Genomic DNA, 11569 nt, shown 5'->3' with positions numbered 1-11569 from the left:
TTTCGTTTTCACCGGTTCCGCGTTGGTCACATGGGCAAATATAGCACGTTCTAAAGTAAAGTGGGAACACTACTCCCCCTAGTGGCTGTGCGGAGTGGTTCAAGCGAACAATTGGAAAAGAATAAAGGAAATCTGGCAATTATCTGGCCAGTTATGTAACAGAGGTGGTAGTGAATCAGGTTCACCTGCTTTGATGTCAACGAAATTTACTACAGGTGTACTAGAGGGCCATCTGTGAGACGACCCCCAAAACAGGAATGGTTTTACAGGTGGTGGCAACTGGTAATTTATCCATCTTCATCCTTCTTGACTGATTTTTCACTAGTTTTGCATTTGCATAGGGTCAGTGTTACTACTGGTAACATAAGTCAATATCTGGAGCCTACAGAGGTTGCACAGGGTAGTCCCAACTCCTCCAGAATAGCACACCAAAACTTTCCATTGCCAAAAAGATTGCTGTGTCTCCCACTGCAGTCTCAAGAGCATGGAAGAGATCCCAGGAGACAGGCAGTCGCTCTAGGAGAGCAGGGCAGAGTGGTAGAAGGTCCTTAACCCAGCAGCAGGACCAGTATCTGCTCCTTTGTGCAAGGAGGAACAGTAGGAGAGCCTTACAGAATGACCTCTAGCAGGTCACTGGTGTGAATGTCTCTGGCCACACTGTCAGAAACAGACTTCATGAAGGTGGCCTGAGGGCCAGATGGCCTCTATAGGGACCTGTGCCCGCTAACATCAAAGCAGGTCAACCTGATTCACAACCACCTCTGTTACATAACTGGCCAGATCAGTTATCCCACAAGTGGGACTGACTTGATGCTATACTCCTATGAACCAGTGTTCCCTTTTTTGAGCAGTGTATTTCACTTTTGCAACAGAAAATCATTCACATGGTGGCCAGCAGGTGTCCACTGCAAATGTTTCCCCTGCATGTTCCCGTCAGTACAGATGACTGGTTGCATGCGTCTCCATGTACATCAGGTCTGCCGGTTTCAACAGAATAGTCACAGGGGGAGTCTTTGTTGAACTTTGTTAGTCAGTGTTAGCTTTGAATATGCCTGTTCAAAAATATCAAAAAACAACCAAAATATTATAATACGCACAAAGTTGAGTTCTCTCTCAGCGTATAAGCACAACAATTCTATTGGATTAAAGACTCCGAGTCATGATTTTATCGGGACCGAGGGCATTTCAAACATCTGGAATAACATTCCCATATTTTAAAACAATATCTTTTTTAAGGTTCAATGAATTGATGTGGTCTCTTGTGTAGCAGAGAATGCCACAAAATGAAAATTAAAGCAATTTCTCAGGTGCTTTTTTAAAATGTGTATTTAGGTTTTGTAAGAGACAGATAATAACTGAGTCTAAAACAAATGTTCAACCCAGCAGCGACAAGGTCCATTTTTAATAGTTTATAAATACCAATACATTGCTAGCTTCTTACAGTAAATGAATAATTAAATGGAAATAGCAGAGGGTGAATGTTCAAGGAGCAGCTTCAGCCTTCTGGTTTAAGGTTAATCCCTCTTTAGTTTAGTACTGTAGATACAATAGAACAAACAGCCCATTATGGTTCATATTTCACATTGACATGCCACACACCAGTTGAAGTTAAGTTTAATTACCTCAGCCAAAGTCTGTCTTTCTGTCTGTCTGTCTGTCTGTCTGTTTGTCTGTCTGCAAGATGACTCAAAAAGTCATGGATGGATTTCGATGACATTTTCAGGGAAGGTCTGGAATGACCCAAGGAAGAAACGATTAAATTTTGGGCGTGATCCGTATCACTGTCTGGATCTGGATCCAGTAGGCGGTATTGTTTTCGCTTGGCGGAGGTCTGCTCTCTCTGAGTGCTTTTCTAGTATTGGTTGATGATTCTGATTCTGTTGATTCTGCTAATGAAATTGTGATACTATATAATTATAGTATAGATTTTATGCTATAGATACTATATAATTATAGTATAGATTTTATACTATAGATTTTCACATTGTGTCTGTTACAGAGATGTGTTTGCTGGAGATGTCACTGTGCAGGTTTTCACCACTATCATTTAAAAAAAAGTGAATCGCAACCTCTGCTGTGTGTGTGTGTGTGTGTGTGTGTGTGTGTGTGTGTGTGTGTGTGTATGTGTGTGTGTGTGTGTGAGTGAGAAGGAAGACATGAAGAGAGAGTGAGAGGAGTAGGATGAGGAAGTGCACTAGGGGCAGTCTCCATGCTCCACTCTCCCCTCTCTATACTCTGGGCTGTTTCCACTCTCCACTCCCCCCTCTCTACACTCAGCACTGTCTCCACTCCCCCCTCTCTACACTCAGCACTGTCTCCACTCCCACCTCTCTACACTCAGCACTGTCTCCACTCCTACCTCTCTACACTCAGCACTGTCTCCACTCCCACCTCTCTACACTCAGCACTGTCTCCACTCCCACCTCTCTACACTCAGCACTGTCTCCACTCCCACCTCTCTACACTCAGCACTGTCTCCACTCCCACCTCTCTACACTCAGCACTGTCTCCACTCCCACCTCTCTACACATGTCTCCATGATCCACTCCCACCCCTACACATTAGCCAGTGCACTTTTTTGGGGCCTTTTATTATCAAAATGTCATAGGCAGAATAGAAATTAATGATTATTGGGATAATGCTTCTTTTATTTTATTCCATGGTTCACCGACATCCAAACCCAAATAGTAGCCCCCCAAAGTGTCAGCTTCATTTGAGGCCAGGATTTAGTTTGCAGGCAAAGGGGTTGTTAAGTTAGAGGTGTTTAATTCTGGTTATACAGTTTGGAGTCTCCAAAAAGGATCTAAGAAAAACGCATACTGTATATCTTTTGAAACATCATTATTTCTTCTATCATTCGGCTTACAACTTGGGTATGTAATTTTAGCAAAACAATTAGAAATAGGGGGCTGACTGCACCAGTGCACAAAGCAAGGTCTGTAAAGACATGGATGACAGAGTTTGGTGTGGGTGAACTTGACTATCCTGCACAGTCCTGACCTCAACCCGATAGAACACCTTTGGGATGAATTAGAGCAGAGAGTCTCCTCATCCAATATCAGTGTGTGACCTCACAGATGTGCTTCTGGAAGAATGGTCAAAAAATCCCATAAACACACTTCCAAATCTTGTGGAAAGCCTTCCCAGAAGAGTTGAAGCTGTTATCGCTGGACAGGATGGACTAACATAACAGAAGCCCAGATATGCCTATTTACTAGACTCTGTGTTATTTTGAGCGGGCCGACTCCACTGCATTCTGCTCAGCTTACCTGCAGCAGCTGGATACTCTGTTGAGGGTCACTAGTGTCCCTCCATTTGCATTGAGGTCAACAGCTGGTTCCACAGCAGTCAGTGAGGACTGAAGCTTCACCTCCCTGATGTTCAGGGCCGTCCCAGTAGGCCTGAGGCAGCAGGAACATGGTGGAGCAGCTCAGCTGGAACCTCACCAACTGACAGTTGGGCTCCACGTCCCGCTGGACACCGCTGCAGACAGTGCGCCACCTTCCAGCACTGCTGGGCCGCATGGGACGGAAACATGACCAAATGTTGCAGGACAATCTCTACTGGGCCACAGGAAAAAACAGTAGATAGATAGATAGATAGATACTTTATTGATCCCCAAGGGGAAATTCAAGTAGCCTACAATTAAACAATTAGGCTTTCTAATAACATATTACAGGCTAAGCAAAAAATATACTTATTGAATATGATGCAGTCTGTTATGTGTGTGGTTGAGACTGAAGATCAACACGCTCTTCAGCAGGAGAAAGGGTTTTGGAACAAAACACTTTCAACGTGTCAACGTGTTTATGACTTATTTGATCAAGATGATTAAATATTAATTTATATAATAATTTGACAATCAATGTGTTTTCAATGTTGTATTAGCTGGCCACAGTGTGGCACCACCTGCTGGTCGGTTGATTGCCTTCCACTGTGCCTGCACAATTGCTAGAGGACCTTTCCCTGGGAATAAATGAACCAGCCTCGTCCTTTACATGAGACATGAGTACTGAGGATCTTCAGTCCGTTATCTAGACTTAGTTTAGCTCACACCTGCTGCCAGTGAATATTGTACAGGAAATGTGTTGTGCTGAAGGAATAAATGCTGTATTGGTTTCACAGTTGAGTCTCAAAGGCAGTGGACACCTCCTGCACTAATTCTTCCCCTAACTCTGGGAATAAATGAACCAGCCTCTTCCTTTACATGAGACATGAGTACTGAGGATCTTCAGTCTGTTATCTAGACTTAGTTTAGCTCACACCTGCTGCCAGTGAATACTGTACAGGAAATGTGTGGTGCTGAAGGAATAAATGTTGTATTGGTTTCACAGTTGAGTCTCAAAGGCAGTGGACACCTCCTGCACTAATTCTTCCCCACAGTAACTCTGTACACCGTACTGGGTTATGACATAGAAGAGGAGGACTTGACCTGACATTGTCAAAGTCAAGCAGAATGACTCATTAAGCATACACATGCCTTGAAACTGAGCACAATACTACACACTCACACACCAAACATTTGGTCACATTTTATTTTAATTGAATTACTTAAGGTCAAGGTCAAGCAGAATGACTCATTAAGAATACACATGTGCCATGAAACTGAACACAATACACAATTTACATTTTATTTTAATTAATTTGTATGCATTTTAATGAAACCCTGTTTGCCTTTGTGGATATACACATCATACGGTTAAGACAACATTTTAAACAATAACATATTTAATTTACAATCAAAAATAAAATGTATTAAGGGAATCCCCTCCTTCTCTCTCCCTCAAGTATATCAATGTCGAAAAGTCTCTGCAGCAACAAACTCCATTGTTACTAATATCAAATATCAGCTCTGAGAAAAGCCGTTCTTCAGATAACATACAACACTCTAAGTTCAAGTCCAAATGTCGGTGTTTGCTCTAGTTGGATACGACACGCTCACCATATGTCATTCAGATGATCAAATATAGATTAAAGGATTAAATTGGAGCGGCAGAGAAATGTGTGTGCAGGAAGGAAATAGAAATAGCCAGGAAAACAGAAGGAGGTATGATGCTACTCATGGGAAGGAATGGAGAAAGCAGAAACAGAGAGAGAGAGTGAGTGTGTAAGTGTGTGTGTGTGTGTGTAAGAGAGAGAGAGAGAGAGAGAGAGAGGGTGTGTGTGTGTGTATGTGTGACTGAGTGTGAGCGTGAGTGTGTGTGTGTGTGTGTGTATGTGAGAGAGAGTGTCAGTGTGTGAGTGAGTGAGTGAGTGAGTGAGTGTGTGTGTGTGTGTGTGTGTGTGTGAGAGAGAGAGAGAGAGAAGAGAGAGAGAGAGAGAGAGAGAGAGAGAGAGAGAGTGTGTGTGTGTGTGTGTGTGTGTGTGTGTGTGTGTGTGTGTATGTATGAGTGTGAGAGAGTCAGTGTGAGTGTGTTAGTGTGTGTTTTGTGTGGGTGTGCGTGATTGAGCACAGTGAGAACAGTGACCGGTACAGAGAGGAGGCAAGAGGAGGAACAAACACACACACACACACACACACACACACACACACACACACACACACACTGTGTGTGAATGTGTGTGAGTGTGAGTGAGTGTGAGTGAGAGTGAGTGCGTGCATGTGTATGTGTGTGTGAGAGAGAGAGAGTCAGTGTGAGAGTGTGTATGTGTGTGAGTGTGTTAGTGTGTGTGAGTGTGTGTGTGTTAGTGTGTGTGAGTGTGTGTCTGTGAGTGTGTGTCAGTGTGAGTGAGGGAGTGTGTGTGAGTGAGTTTGAGGGAGTGAATACAGTGAGAACAGTGACCGGTACAGAGAGGAGGCAGGAGGAGGAGCAAACAACACACACACACACACACACACACACACACACACACACACACACACACACACACACACACACACACACACACACACACACACACACACACACACACACACACACACACACACACACACACACACACACACACACACACACACAGGAGGAAGAGCGCGCACGCACAGGAGGGGCAGCACACACACCCCAAACACACAGAGAAAGTAAGAGATATTGAGGGAGAAGAAAACACAGTCAGAGGGAAAAGGCAACACAGATGATGAACAGGAGAGGACACACACACACACACACACACACACAGGAGTGTGTAAACAGGTGTGTGTGGCTCTCCTCTGCTGCAGGATTAGGAGGTCATGTGATCTGGCACAGGGACACTGAGAAGGCAGTCCAAAACCCAGGATAGAGGGGCTCAGTGAATGTGGAGTGGAACGTGTGCAGGTGGGTGAGTGTGTTAGAGGAGACGCTGTAGAAGGACAGAGTGCCTGCTGGCCAGTCCAGGTACACTCCTACTCTGCTGGAGCTGGAGGAGGGGGCACGTATGGCAGTGTCCTTATTATTGTGCCAGACAGAGTAACTGTTACCAGAGCAGTACAGGCTCCAGGACTTGGCATTATGTCCAAACCCGCTGCTCTCCCCACTCCGGTCTGTCCTCGGGGTGCTCTTATAGGCCACTGCTATATAAACCCTATCACCACTCCACTCAGCCTCCCAGTAGCAGCGTCCAGTCAGACCCTCTCTACACAGCACCTGAGTGTAGGAGTCAAATCTCTCTGGGTGGTCAGGATACGGCTGCTGCTGATTCACACGTGTCACCTTTCTGTTCCCCTCAGAGAGAGAGAGACGTCTGTCTGCTGTGTTTGGGTCCAGTGTGAGCTCACAGGCATCTGCACACAAGAGGAGAAGAGAGAGGAGAGAACATCCTCATCAGTACACATACATACACACAGAGAGACAAACACACACACACAGGCAAACACACACACACACACACACAGTGTGTGTTAGTGTGTGAGTGTGTGTGTGTATGTGAGTGTGTGAGTACAGTGAGAACAGTCAGACCAGTGACAGGTACAGAGAGGAGACCAGAGGAGGAACACACACGCACACACAGGATGGGAGCAGGGGCAACACACCACAAACACAAACACACACACACACACACACACACACACACACACACACACACACACACACACACACACACACACACACACACACACACACACACACACACACACACACACACACACACACACACACACACGAGCGGGACTGTTCAAAAACACCTTTGGCCTGCTGCTCTCTCTCTGCTTTGCCCTGCAGCTCTCTGCTTTGCTCTGCATTACTTTGCTTCTCATTTCCTGACTTGATATTCTTCTTGATTTAGATTATGCTTTAGTGGTATTATTTTATGCTAATAAATTATTTGTATTTAACTGTTCAAACGGTGTGGTCTCCCTTTATGTCATGGCTACTCTGAGCTAGATAGTCGTGACAACACACACACAAACAGACACAAACAAACAGAAACACACACAGAGAGGAGGGGAGCACCACACACACACACACACACACACACACACACACACTCACAGAGGTTAGGATTTCGGGCTTGTAACCGAGTTTGATCCCCGACCAGCAGGACAAATGTGGGAAGGGGAAGAGGTTGCGCTCTCCTGCGCTCACACACACGGCTGAAGTGCCCTTGAGGAAGGCACACACACACACACACATCCACGGCTGAAGTGCCCTTGAGGAAGGCACCTACTGTAACCCCTCACTGCTCTCCTGCGCTCACACACACGGCTGAAGTGCGCTTGAGGAAGGCACACACACACACACACACACACACACACACACACACACACGGCTGAAGTGCCCTTGAGGAAGGCACCTACTGTAACCCCTCACTGCTCTCCTGCGCTCACACACACACACGGTTGAAGTGCCCTTGAGGAAGGCACCTACTGTAACCTCTCACTGCTCTCCTGCGCTCACACACACACACGGCTGAAGTGCCCTTGAGGAAGGCACCTACTGTAACCCCTCACTGCTCCCTGAGCGCCACTGTAGCAGGCAGCTCACTGCTCCGGGTTAGTGTGTGTGCTTCACCTCACTGTGTGCTGTGTGTGTTTCACTCACTCACGGAATGGGATAAATGCAGAGACCAAATTTCCCTCACGGATCAAAAGAGAATATATACAAACACACACACACAGGAGGGGAGCAGAGACAACACACACCACACACACAAACACAGGGGGGGAGCAGGGACAAAACACAGACACATACACACAAACACACAGGAGGGGAAGCAGGAGCAACACAACACACAACACACGCACACACACACGCATACACTCACTCTCTCACACACACACACACACACGCATACACTCACTCTCACACACACACACACACACACAAACACACACACACACACACAAACACACAAACACACAAACACACACACACTCTAAGAGACATAGGGCCAGATGTACTAAGACAGTGCTAATACCGAGTTTTCGTATGCGCAGAATGCGAACGCTGTGCTTTACTATATTGCGTGGAATTTACTAAGCTGTCACTTCATTACGTTAACTGCGTCCAACACCGCCCGTTCCCGCCCCCTGTACCGCCAATTGCGCTGTGCAGAGCTGAACCACAAGCGCAGTTGAATATTGCAGCATTAAAAATAATCAAAGTTTAGCGATCATACATGATACAAAGATAGTCAACGAACAGCGACAGACAGAGTAGGCCTAGTAGTTCTACTAATCCACTTAGAAAAATACTTAAACTATTTACTACACGTAGACCAGGGCTATGACTTAATACTTAGTCTAACAGATTGAGAAGGGCTATGTCGTAAAATAGACAATACGATATTACAGAGGCAAACGAAAGTTAAGGTTGCTTTTGACATAGTACAATGAAGAAAACTGATGCTCTGAATACTGATTCAGCTGTCTCTAAACGTTTTTCTAAGAGAAGCAGTCAACCGCAATTTGGAATACACCTGCTTTTAGCAGGCGGAAGTTTTTCAACGCAAAATAGACGTGCGCTGTTTTCATACATATGGCGGAATACTTAATCAATCGCTATTAGCACCTCTCCTCCCCTGTACTTGCGCGTTACACCCATTTTCAGCTGATCCGCCCAGGAATTAATATGCATGACACGGAAAAACGCAAATAGCCATTTTCAGCTCCCACGGCAGGCAGTCTGCGCGTTTCCCTCATTGCGGCTTGTTTGTACATATCCTCCCCATGTTTTTACGCGCACGCTACGCCTGAAATGGGCGCAAAACGTTAGTACATCTGGCCCATAGTCTCACATTCACACTCACACGGAAACAGGTCACACAAACGGGACAACACACACACACGTTCCACACGTACAAAACTACCGTATTGTCTATGACTGTATGACTCTCCTGAACATCAGAAGCAATGTAATGATCAATAAATATAACAGGATTACCTGTAGATATTGTTTGTAACTCCACAAGCGGATCGGTCAACAGGTCTACTCATCGGTGGAGGAGGGGGAGACGAGGTGGCGTCTTAGCCAGACGGCGAAGGCGTCCGACCCGGCCTCCCATCCCTACCTTACTGCTGGCTAATCTGCAGTCCATGGAGGCCAAACTGGATGAGCTCCACTGTTGCATCAGCTCATGCAGGGACTTGTGAGAGTGCAGTGTACTCTGTTTCACCAAGACCTGGCTTAGCCCAAACACTCCTTTTGGAGTATCTGACTATGGCATCCGTTTCATCTGCTGATAAAGTTTCCTTCTATACTTCTCACAACTGTTTACATTTCACCAGACGCCCCTGCTGCAGCGGCACTTGAACTGTATGTTGTAAACAAGAGAGTCAGCACCAGGAAGCAATCCTCATCAGAACGGGTGACATCAATCACTGCAACCTCAAAACAGTCCTTCCCAAGTACCACCAGCACGTCACCTGTCCCACCAGGGGCGATCAGACCCTTGACCACTGTTTCACCCCACTGAAAGGCTCATACAGGTCTGTACCACACACACTCTTTGGTAAGTCGGACCATTTGTTCCACACGTACATAACTGCTGTATTGTCTATGAGCGTATGACTCTCCTGGACTCCCTACTTTGTGACCATTTGTCAGTGTTCCTGCTGCCGGCCTACAAAACCGAAGCTAAAGCGTGAGCAACCAGCAGTGAGCAAAGTTCAATGCTGCTCTGCAGAACACAAGTCTGAACTTCAGGACTGTTTTGACATAACTGACTGGTCTGTGTTCAAAGACTCCTCGGCGGAGCTGGACGAGTACGCCGATTCAGTGACAGAGTGCATCAGGTGACGGACTACATAATGGACTTGTGTGTGCCTTCCCATATCGTCCGATCCTTTCCCAGCCAGAACACCTGGGTAAACAACGCTGTTTATCTGAGCCTGAGGGAGAGGACCATGACCTGATTAGATATCAGAACTCAAGGTACACACTAAGAAGGGCAATACAAGTGCCTAAAAAACAGTATGGGAATGAGTTGGAGAATGACTTCAGCAACTGTGACATTGCCTGTGGAAGGGACTGCAGGTGATCACAGACTATAAAGCGACACCAGCTCTTACAGACACACCTGCCTTGGTTCTGGATGAGCTAAATAAATTCTATGCTCGTTTTGAGTCTCGCGAGTCTAAACGGGGGGATGAAGGTGCTCTTCCAGTAGGAGGAGACATCTTACAGGTCTCAGAGGGTGAGGTCGGCAAAACCTTTAAAACGGGTTAAAATTCACAAAGCTGCCAGCGCTGATGACATCCCGTCTTGTGTATTCAAGACGTGCGCCACTCAGGTGCCACAAACCTACACTGACATCTTCAACTTGTCCCTGCTCTGGTGCACAGTGCCTTTGTGTTTCACAAAGACAACGATTGTGCCAGTGCCCAAGAAAAGTGCTGTGTCTTGCCTGAATGACTACTGGCCCATCGCCCCTAACCTCCGTGGTGGTGAACTGTCTGGGGAGACTGGTTACAGCCTACATCAATACACACCACCCTGCTTTCCTGGACCAACTTCAGTTTGAATATAAGCACAACAGATCTGTGGATGAAGCCATCTCCATCACCTTGCATACTGCCCTAGCTCACCTGGACAAGAAAAACACCTGTCAGGATGCTGTTCACTGACTACAGCTCTGCCTTTAACACTGTTGTACCATCAAGAGACCTGGGTCTGAGCAGCCTCCACACGCTGTCAGAGGAGGGCTGAGTCCATCATCAAGGACGCCAGCCACCCAGCTCACTCCCTATCCTCTCTTCTCTCCTCTGGTAAGTACTACCAGAGCAAACACACACATACTGGACACACAGACACCGAGTAAGCAGCAAACAGTGAGCAATAACACACACACAGACACAAATACTGAACACACACAGACAGACACACACACACACACACACACACACACACACACACACACACACACACACACACACACACACACACAGTAAGCAGTAAACAGAAACAACAAAGGGGTGGTTAATGTTACACATGACTACATTTGTAGAAGTTTAGCAACAGACAGTAACTAAGCGGGCGGGACTTCAGGTTGAAAAATGACCAATCACAACAGGCAACTTCCTTGGTTCTGTCCCCGAAACTGTCAAAAGTCAACCCACGCGAGCAAAGCTGTACTTCAAGAGAGCGAGCAGAACTCATCTAGGAGAGCGTATGGCCCCCAGCTGTTGTTTTCCTCGCTCGCTGCTGTGTCTACG

Source organism: Sardina pilchardus, chromosome 1, assembly GCF_963854185.1.
Source record: "Sardina pilchardus chromosome 1, fSarPil1.1, whole genome shotgun sequence".
In the NCBI taxonomy this organism is placed as follows: domain Eukaryota; kingdom Metazoa; phylum Chordata; class Actinopteri; order Clupeiformes; family Clupeidae; genus Sardina; species Sardina pilchardus.
This window is presented reverse-complemented; position numbering follows the sequence as displayed.